The sequence below is a fragment of the Hibiscus syriacus genome, unplaced genomic scaffold (assembly GCF_006381635.1).
Source record: "Hibiscus syriacus cultivar Baekdansim isolate YM2019G1 unplaced genomic scaffold, ASM638163v2 tig00110187_pilon, whole genome shotgun sequence".
NCBI lineage: Eukaryota > Viridiplantae > Streptophyta > Magnoliopsida > Malvales > Malvaceae > Hibiscus > Hibiscus syriacus.
Genome location: NW_024062618.1, coordinates 1,926,615 through 1,937,236, shown reverse-complemented (window position 1 = coordinate 1,937,236; position 10,622 = coordinate 1,926,615). Strand labels below are relative to the sequence as shown.

The 10,622-nt window shown below is 33.4% G+C and overlaps 2 pseudogenes; both read right to left on the bottom strand.

Annotated features, from left to right (window-relative positions):
* Positions 1 to 287: 287 nt before the first annotated feature.
* On the bottom strand, positions 288 to 1,652 carry LOC120217667 (annotated as a pseudogene).
* A 6,452-nt stretch (positions 1,653 to 8,104) lies between these two features.
* Positions 8,105 to 10,622, bottom strand: LOC120217666 (annotated as a pseudogene).

Here is a 10,622-nt window from a genome sequence, read left to right as displayed (position 1 = left end):
TATGATATTATATTTAATATATTAACGTTTAATTTAGATAAATATTATTTTTTAACAAAAAAAGTAACGAATTTAAAAATATGAATGACTGAATAATTATTCTATATTTTTTAATAGTAAAAGACTAATTGTATATTGAATCATAAAAAAGTCATGTCTACCTAGTGGTAGACAGCATACACTCCTCCCGATGATCAGTAATGAAAACACTATCTATATTTTTCCTAGTTTTGGTCATCACATTATTTCATATTATTGCCATTAGAAAAAGTAATAAGGATAATATATAGTTTAAGAAGAAATCCATATCCACTGATAATTATTCTTCAGTAATTTTCACAGTCCACACAGAGCAATACAAGACGAAAACGCCATTACAGTAATAAGCTAAGGAAACCTGCAAAAGCGCAAAAGCAGTAGTAAATACATGAAGCACAACAATGGAGAACAGGTGGGTTCTATTAAGCTAGTTTTCCTAATAACATTTGGGTTCAAAAGCAAATGGCCCAACGGTGTAGAGAATAAATGGGAGCCTGTTTGCAGTAAATGGCTTCTCAGGCCTTAAAGTAGCTCCCTTTAATCCACCATGGAGATCGGTCGGTTTGCTGCACGAAGCCAACGGCGATGACAAAGAGACACCGTGCATTTGTGGGCTGCGAAGCTGGTGACGGTCTTTGGTGCCTGCAGGAAGAAATAGCCGTTCTTGTCGGTTCTTGCAGTGGCCTCTTGCTTATACTTGGTGTTCTTGCATGTTAGCTTTACTGTGGCGTCTGCAAAAATGACAGCGAAAGTTCTCAGTTTACTGTGACAATGCATGCTAGCGATTGATGCAGCAGAAACCTAGACTTGCATGTTAGCTTTACTGGCGTCTGCAAAAATGACAGCGAAAGTTCTCAGTTTACTGTGACAATGCATGCTAGCGATTGATGATGCAGCAGAAACCTAGAAATATGAGCTCTAAACGTTGAAAAAGGTAAACTTTGCTGCTTTTAACACATCCAAGAAACCTACTCGAAAGTCAACAAACAAACAGGGAAAGACTCGTCCATGGCTAAATTAAAATGATTATACTGTGAAAATGAATGAAACCAAGCTTTTTTTTTATATTATTATAGTAAGGAATGGTTTTGAAACTGACTATGAATTGCTTCTGCTCCCAACAGGGTGTCGGATCCTTTGTATTTGCATGACTTGCAATAAACAACTCCCTGAACTGCCACAAAGCTCCTTGTAGGCTTTGGGTAAGTTGGTGGCTTAGCCGGAGGAGGTGACAGCGGCTTAGGTGTTGCCTTGGGTGGAGGAGGATAAGTTGGTGGCTTGGGTAGTACCTTGGGCGGAGGTGCATAAGTCGGGCTTGGTTGGTACCTTTGGTGGAGGAGGAAGTTGGCTTGGGGTGGTGCTTTGGGCGGAGGAGCATAAGTTGGTGGCTTGGTAGTGCCTTGGATGGTGTTGGGGGATAAACAGGAGGATAAGTTGGGGGATGGTGGTGGTGGTTCGGTGGGTGAGCAGGTGGCATTACAGGGAAATGTCATGGTAATGGGAGGCAATGCCTGGGGGAATATCTGAGAAGATACCGTGAAGCTATAAGAGGTGAAACGTGCAGAGCAAGCAGCTTTAGCTGCCTCTGCAAAACCCATGGCTTTTGCTTAAGCTGTAGAGAGTTGAAGAAGAAAGGGTGAAGGAGGGTGGTTCTAGGATTGTATTTATAGGGTTAAGCCCTGATTCTCTGCTGTTTTTGTTTATTAAAATATTGTTTAATAATGGAGTGGGGGCAGTGGGCAAATGGGATTAGGGTTGTAGTCGTAATTCAGATTTTGATTTTGTTATGCAATGAAGTAACATAATTTAATAATTTATAATATAAATAGTGATTAATTTCATGTATTTTTCATAATGATTATTTTATATTGTAAATTAATTATAACATTTTAAAGATCATCTGGTGACAGTTTGATAAGTTCTAATGATTATTTATATCGTTTAATAAAATCTGATGACATAATTATTTTCATAATTTTTAAAAGTTCAATGATTGTTTTTGTAAATTATCCAAAAATCAACTAAACATCTAAACTTATTACATTCAACTAAACTTATATTTTGAAAAATCATTGGTTTACTCCTTTGATATCGTTAATCATTAAATTTAATTGTTTTCTTTTAATTAACTGTACTACTTATAAGTGGTAGTATCTATATTAAAGACTCTCATCCATTTAACAATGAACGCTTAAATATTCTACTATTGTTGGTACCCTAAACCTGAAACCTCTAAGAATAACAATCATTCCTTTAATTTCTAGGGTCATTTGGTTCGTACTAAATTTAATTGTTCTTTTAAACAATTAATGACATATGTGATATTGTTGTCATTGACATTTAAGACATTCATTATTTATAATAAAGTTTTAAAAAAAATTATTTATATAATTTTTTTTTTGAAATGCAAATTTCACCTGACATAACTAAAATGGGTCATGTTACAATAATACCATATTAAAAACATCAAAACTTAATATTCAAAAGTTGTTAAGAAAATTAATTGATTCAATTTTTTGGTTCGAGAATAAGAACGAATATAGATTAGTTTTGGTCAAGTTTTTCGATTATCCGAACCTAATCTGAGTATTATTTTCTCTACTTATCACTTGATTTAAGTTTAGGGAGACTTCATCTAACTTTAATCTCAACACAACTTCTAGGATAAAATCTCGCACATCCTCGATTCGACATAATTTTTATTTAATAAAATATAAATCTAATTGAAAATATAAGAGAAAGATATCATTGCATTATCATTTATATAAACGATAATTATTATTATTCCATATAGAGATGAGTCTAAATTTTTCACTGTAAACAAAACTTTATAAAATCATGTCGGATAAAAGTATGTCGGTTTCGATACTCATTTATTGAAATAAATATACAATTCGAGTTGAGGTTAGAATAAGAAAAATACCACCTTATTCGACCTATTATCTATTTCAACCGAACAATACTTTAAAACTTGAGTTATGTGGGACTTAAGCACGAAAACTAGAAAGAATTCGAACTACCATCTGACCCAATATGAATCATAAATTAACGTACTCTTTGAAAATAGGGTTCATAGCTTTAAATGCATAGTACCAAACCGGAATGCATTTTTGTACCGACCATTATTACATTGATCGATTAAATTTAGCTTTTAATTTTTGGTAAGTTATAAGTTTACTCACAAAATTTACCTTCTCTTATTTTATTCACTGAATTTTTAAAAAAAAAATTAATAGCTGAACTTTAACATTATTATTATTTTTTGTTAGACTATGATAACATGAGTTATTTTGTTATCATTTTTTATGATGATGTGTTAGATTTTATTAATATTTTTAATACCATATAGGATTATAATAAAAATAAGTTTTAAAATCTTAAATTGTACTCCTAAAATTTAGACTCAAATCCTAAATTCCTAAATTACAACCCTCATTTCACCCTCACCCCTGACAGCCTCACATGTGGGATGGGTACTGATGGTAAATGGGTACTGATTTGAGCTCCATTGTTGTTGGCCGACGATCGCTCAACTTTTCGAGTGCAAATGCAGTGGTGGTTCCGGACAAGGGTAGAATATTTGGTCAAAGGTGTAGAACATTAGGAAGCGCATGTTTCGTTTTAGCTCTCGAACGAGAACGATAAAGGACAAAAAAAGGACCAAGCTCGAGGCTTGACGAAACAGAAAGTATCAACGTCGACAATAGATTTTAGTTAAACGGCTCATCCACCGGTGCGAGGGTGAGGGCGGGTGGGAGTTGTAATTTAGGGTTTAGGGGTTGAGGTATAATTTAGAATTTAGGGTTTGAGTCTAATCTTAATGTGTATTTCGAATTTTCGAATTTATTTTTTCATAATCCTGTGTGATATTAAAAATATAATAAAATATGATACATCGTATGGAAAAGAATAACAATCTATATCATCATAAAATGACAAAAAAATCAATATAAAGTTTAGTTATTAAATTAAAAACTTTTAAAGCCTAAGGAGTAAAATAAAAAATGATAAGATAGTTCAGATACTAAATTTTAATTTAAACTTCAATTTGTATTTTTTTTTAATATAGTGGCGTGATCACATGCAAACTTATAAATGGTAGAAGGGATAATTAAAGAGAATTTAGCCTCTGCTGCAACAAAATGTGGAAGTTTCCAAGGATTTGGAGAAGTGGGGCCCCTTTTATATATAAAATTTGATTTTATACCATTGAATTAAAATGATTATGAACGTTGTTCCTTTTTTTGAGCAATCATGAAGTTGGAAAAAGGTAGCTTTTGAACTTTGAACATCAAAGGATGATAAAGTTAAGGCCTTTGTTAGGGTAAAATGATCGGAAACTGAGCTGCTTTGGATGCCTATATTGTACCTTTTCGAGGTTATTTAAAATTTACCTCACATAAAAACAGACCTATATGGTTGGATAATACCCATTTTTAAATTATTTAGTTAAATGATATTTTTTTAAATTATTTAATAAAATAACACATTTTCATAACTGTATGATACATTTTTTAGATTTTTTTCAACTGTTGTACCGTTCATGATCAAAATAGAAGAAACAAGAATAAGGGTGAATGAGGTAATTGTTGAAAATTCTGTCCGAAAAATTTCCTACAGTACATACCATTGTTAAAGAGTTGTTATTTTCTAAAATAAACTCTTTGAGTATCATTCACATTAACAACTTAAAAACAAGCATTGATCTCAAAAATTAAGTTTAAAAAAATTCAATTTATATATAATCAAAACTTCTTTTATCAGTATAAGGAAAACAATAAACATTTTGTATTCGGATCTAAATTTAAAGAAATAATAATACTCTTTTAATTGCCGAAATTACTTCGTGCCAGAGCTTATATAACTATCAAATGTATTAAAAAAATTATAAGAAAACGAGTAAAATAACTTCCTCGATTTTTTATGAAGAAATTTCTGTGAAGATAAAATCGACAAGGAGAATCAAACAAAAGCAGTGGGCCATACCTTCTCCCAACGGTTCTTGTATATTCCCCACAAATCATATCTCCCACTATTCCCAACGACAAAGTTTCAAAACAAAAATGATTCTTTTCACGAATATATCTAAATAATCCCTTTGTGGACGTATGTTTCAGTTTTAATATACGACTAAAATAAAAATATTATAAGAAATAGATATTATTTTTTAATATTTTTAGTAAAATATTATATAAAATATTATTTTTTATCGAAAATATTAATATTAAGTGTTATCTAATATGTTTATTGTTTAATATTTTTAGTAAAGTGTTAATTAAAATATTATTTTTTATCGAAAAATGTTGATATTGAATTTACCAAAAATTAGTTAACGAAATTAATATTTTTAATAAAAAATAATATGATAACCTTATATTAAGGTTGCCATATATAAGAATTATCCCTTTGTTCCTTTCCTTTTCCTTTATCAAAAACAACATTTAAAATATTTTATTTTCCCGGTCACCTAAAATAAAAATACGCCCTTCAACGCACGTCTTTTAAAAGGTACTTCCATATAAATGTATCTTTACATACATAATAATAAATGAAAAATTAGATGAGTTTTGTTTAAAAGAAATAATATGTTCGGTATATGCGAGGACACAAACATGAACTAATAAGATGACGGCAACACGTGTATATAAATATTTTCTTTAATCACTTAATGGATATATATATATATATATATTTAAACACTTCAAAATTTTAGAAAATAAAATCTTCTGAATACTATTTGATAAAAAATAAAGAAAGGTATTATTTAGATAAAATTATCAATTCTTTCCCCATAAATTGTTAGATATATGAAAAGTCATTCCCATCCAATTTATTTATTTATTATAAAATATAATTAAATGAATAAAAAATATTCATATATTGATATCTAAAATATTTGTGCAAATATTGATCAATCATGTATATTTTTTCTATTGATTACGTGTTCAATCTTTGAATACTTAATTTCTTAAGCATATTTTTTAATTATTTTATTTAAAAATTAATTAATATCATGAAAAGATAAAAATAATTTATTAAAATTTAAAATAAAGTTTATCGGTCACCGTAGCTTTGGTTTTTGTTATTATTATACTATTGACTATCTCTTTAACTGTTCACACAATTTTAGGCAGGGTTAATTCGGTTGGGATCCGAATAAAATACTTTTTGACTCTCACATGCATGAAAATGCAATTTAATTTCACAACTATAGCAATGTGAGAGAGGGCATTTCAACTAGGGTTTTACTATAAATTTGGATATAAATTTACTATGCTTTTGCCCAGAAGGGTTGGTTTGGTGCGTGGTGTTGAAGGGTAATTTACTATGTTTTCTTTTTGGTTATTTCGTGAGATGAAATTTAAAAAGTTTACATCAATTGAGATTATTAAAAGTTACGTAAATTTGTGAATCAGATCTGCTAGGGATCATACCACTAAAAGTGTACCTCAGATCTGATATCTAGATAGACAACTTAGGATACTTTCCAGATATACTTTGTTAGACCCACACAAGGAAATTCAATGCTCCTAGTGAAGTGTGACGTTTTTCTCTATTTAGGTAAACCGGTTAGAGCTCTGGTTTAGAGCTAGATATCAGCAATCTTAAATAAAATCACGGAAGTGTAAGCATTAACCATAGAAAAAAAAATTTTTTTCCTTTTGCAATAACATAATGAACTGCAAATTAAATAAGACCGAACTCATAATTCTGAAATCCTAAATATAGGGTAACTAACTCGTGACTCGACTCTCAAGTTGTTTTAAAAACAAAACTTTCCAGCAAAGTCGTCAAGCTTTCGACACCTTTTTTCGCCTAGGTGGGGAAAGATCGAATATCGATTTGGGGTTTTCTCTTGAAAGGAAATTTCGAAATGAGAGGAGTCGCCACTAATCATTTAAGGTGCGATTGAGACACCAAAAACGGGTGATTTTAATAAAACATTTTATTTTTATAAAAATACCAAGTTTTAAGGTCTGCGAAAATCCAAAAATCGGGTTCGAGAGTCATTTACCCATGGGGAAGGATTAACACTCCTACAAACGCCCAATAATCGGTACCTAGTTGGTTACCCTAATTTAAAATAAAAATTTGAGTCTGAACTTTAATTTAAAACATTACGGATGCAAAGTTGAAAAGAATATTCGTTTATCAAAGCATAAACATTCACCTCTAGCATAAACGATGGAGATCAACTATTGCGTTTGATAATTGACTATTGCTCGTTTTAGAAAATTATGATATGGTTTTAAAAATGATGTCAACTTTTCGGGAGTCACCAATAGTCACCTCTGAGCATACTTACGAGAGATATACTATTAATTCCTTAATAAGTGAACATTGCCTTAGAATGAAAATAAAATTAAAACACTTTAGATTATCATAAAATTGAGAATTCATATAAAAGTGGACTCCTTGAAAGCAACTATTGGGCCTAATTAAAATTATGATGTAACATCTTCGCATTAAGAGAATTAATGATATTGTTAGTCAAAATTGTTGTGTTGTAATTTTATTATTTTAAATAGTTTAGAGTAATTATAAGATAATTTATGTTTAGAGTCTTTTTTTTAATTGTTGATAACAATATTTTACAGATTCAACTCTTCGAATTCAGAACTGTTAGAGAGAACATCAATCCTTTAATCACATAAATAATTTGATGAATTCATAATTTTATTAATTTTTATAATGAAACAATTATCATATCTTGATATTAACTTTTGAAACAACTGATTTAAAAATTTTAGAAATGAACTCGTGTTTAGTAAGGTATGAAATTTTGAGATATGAGATATTAAAACTTCATTAATACGAACCCAAAGTTATATTACTCTAATTATCAAATGTAGACTTAAAATGTTTATTTTATAATTTTTCAATCACCTTGTTAGAAGACCGAAAATGAAAATAAAGAAACATCCGACTTCGGATTCAACCAGCGACTTAAGGATTTCAGGTGTTCAAACAACAGTCCTCCACTCTACCAACTGAGACAAGGTCGGCCCGAAATCATGATTTTACAATTAAGTTTTTAAATTATAAACAGACAAGTTTCTCCCTTACATTGTAATACTACTTCGATAATGAAACAATGTTTCGACTGCTCGCTTGTGAGTGTGTCCGGACATTGTTGAGGAAAATTACATGTGAAAGCTAACAATAAGGTAATAAGGTCAGGCCTAAGAAAAAAAGGAGCAGAAGTGGCTAAAGATAAGTGTTGTAAGTAATCGAGATACCCCCAACTACCCTGCAATATTGACCAACTCAATGCCACGCGAGGAAGCAACAAGAAAAAAAGAACACTGCATCAGCCGGGAAAAAAAAACATTCCAATGTGGGTTTACAGTTCAAAACTTTAACACATATGTACATGACATGTCAAAATCAGTGCAAGCAAAAGAGGCCTCTCACTTTAGAAATGATGCAGGGATCATCTACCTTCCACTATGCCACTGTTCCATGACAGATATATGGAAGACGAATGTGACTGCCGGATATCGTCGAATGTCGGGTTGTAATGCATACCCGGAACTTTGAGAGTAATTAGCCCACATATCCCTGGACTTCACCTTTGACAGCAAATATGCTTCCATGTCTTCTGTTTCCATTTCCCAAGGCTCGTTATTCCCTTCCAAGGCAATGACTACCTGCCTCATCGTTGGTCTGGAATCCGGATTCGGATACGAGCACAACAACCCTAAATGCAGAACTTTCGCTACCTCCTCCACATTGAATCCTTCGTTTGCGTTTAACCGAGGATCGACTGCGACGAGTAGCTCCCCTTGCATCATCAACTGCCATACCCAATCCACCAATGGGGGCTTCCCATCTTCTATAGGCCTTCTCCCACACATGACCTCTAAAATTAAGACCCCAAAACCGAACACATCGGTTTGTGTCGAAGCACGTCCTGTCCTAACCACCTCGGGAGCCAAGTAACCCACGGTTCCAACCACACGAGTCGTGGTGGCCACTTGACCGTGGCCATGCATCCGAGCCAACCCGAAATCCCCTAACCTTCCGTTCATATCCTTATCGAGCATCGTTGCTGGCCTTGATATCCCTATGCAGGACCTTAGATTCCCATCCCTCGTGTAAATACAACAAAGCCGAGGCAACATCTCTCAAGATTCTAATTCTTCCTCACTATTCAACATCTTGGCTTCGTCACAGTCATAATAAACCCTCTTATCCAAACTTCCATTTTCCATGTAATCATAGATCAACATAAATGTCCCTTTTTCTTTCTTGCACCAACCTTTCAAACCAACGAGGCTCCGGTGTTTTAACCGGCCGAGACTCGAAATTTCAGCTAAGAACTCTCTCATCCCGTAGTTGTCGTACGAAATGCGTTTCACTGCAATCTCGGTTCCTCCTTGTAAAACACCCTTGTAAACCTTTCCGTTCCCTCCGAATCCGATCACGTTTTCTTCCAAATATCCGTTGGTCGCCACATCGATTTCTTGATAACTCATCTTATGAGGCCAATACTCGAATTCCCAATCTTCCATTTCAGCTCTTTCCTTTGCTTTCCTCCTTTCCTCCTAATCATAAACATCGAAAACAAAGCGATCGAAACAACGATGATCAAACTCGCCACCGTTAGGCTGCTATAAATGATCTATGCTTATGAATCGGAGTTTTCGGGATAGTAAACGACGGTAAACCAGTGGTGATCAATCGTTCACTCAATGCGAAATTTGAATTACTAAAACTCCAAGACAAAATTCTATGACTCTCGACCAACCTCCCAGTTGATGAAGTGAATCCAACATACATTTCATCCTCAAAAACATCAGACAAATTCAAAGAAACATTCAACAATGGCCGCTTAGGCCTTTTTACCCCACTGGTGCCATAGTAACATTAATAACAGATCTGCATAATCAATCCAAACTTGGTAATTCTTACCATTATTAAGCTTCAGTTCCTCAAAATCACTGTTTCGTTGTCGGGCCAATAACCAGCCGTGTGGAGCTTGTTGATTTGAGGGAGTTAATGTCGATCCCGACATGGTTATCGTCTATGTCGTCGAACTCTTGGTTAGCAAAGACATCGAATTCGACCCAAAGACATGATTGTTCGGGTTGCCGTTGTTTGTAAGATTGAAAAGACCCAGATGTGAGATGAGGTGGTTCCGTTGATGCCGGTACTGGGTGTGAAGAGGAAAACGATTCCGTGCCCTGGAAGTGTATCTTTGTTCCTCGAGGGAGCCATGGAGAAGATGAAGGAAGTGGAGAAAGGAAGAACTTGAGAAGAATTCTGGGTCTTGGTCAGAATTTTCGATCTGTAAAGAGCTCGACCGACAGCTAAAGATGTTTCGTTGGTGAGTGTAAGAACTCTGGAATCTACTTGAGCAATACCGTAGAGTAAAAGATTGGTTGAATTGAAGCCATTGAAAACAACATCGAGAGACAGAACAGAGAGAAGACAGGGTTATGAACAAGAGGAGAGAAAACAGGGTTTGGGTGGTGGTGTTCTTCATTGCTGCAAAGGCACAAAAAACATATCAAAGCCTGGTTTTCATGGAATTTTGGAAGATAAGAAGAAGAAACAATGTGAAATTGTCAGGGATCAGC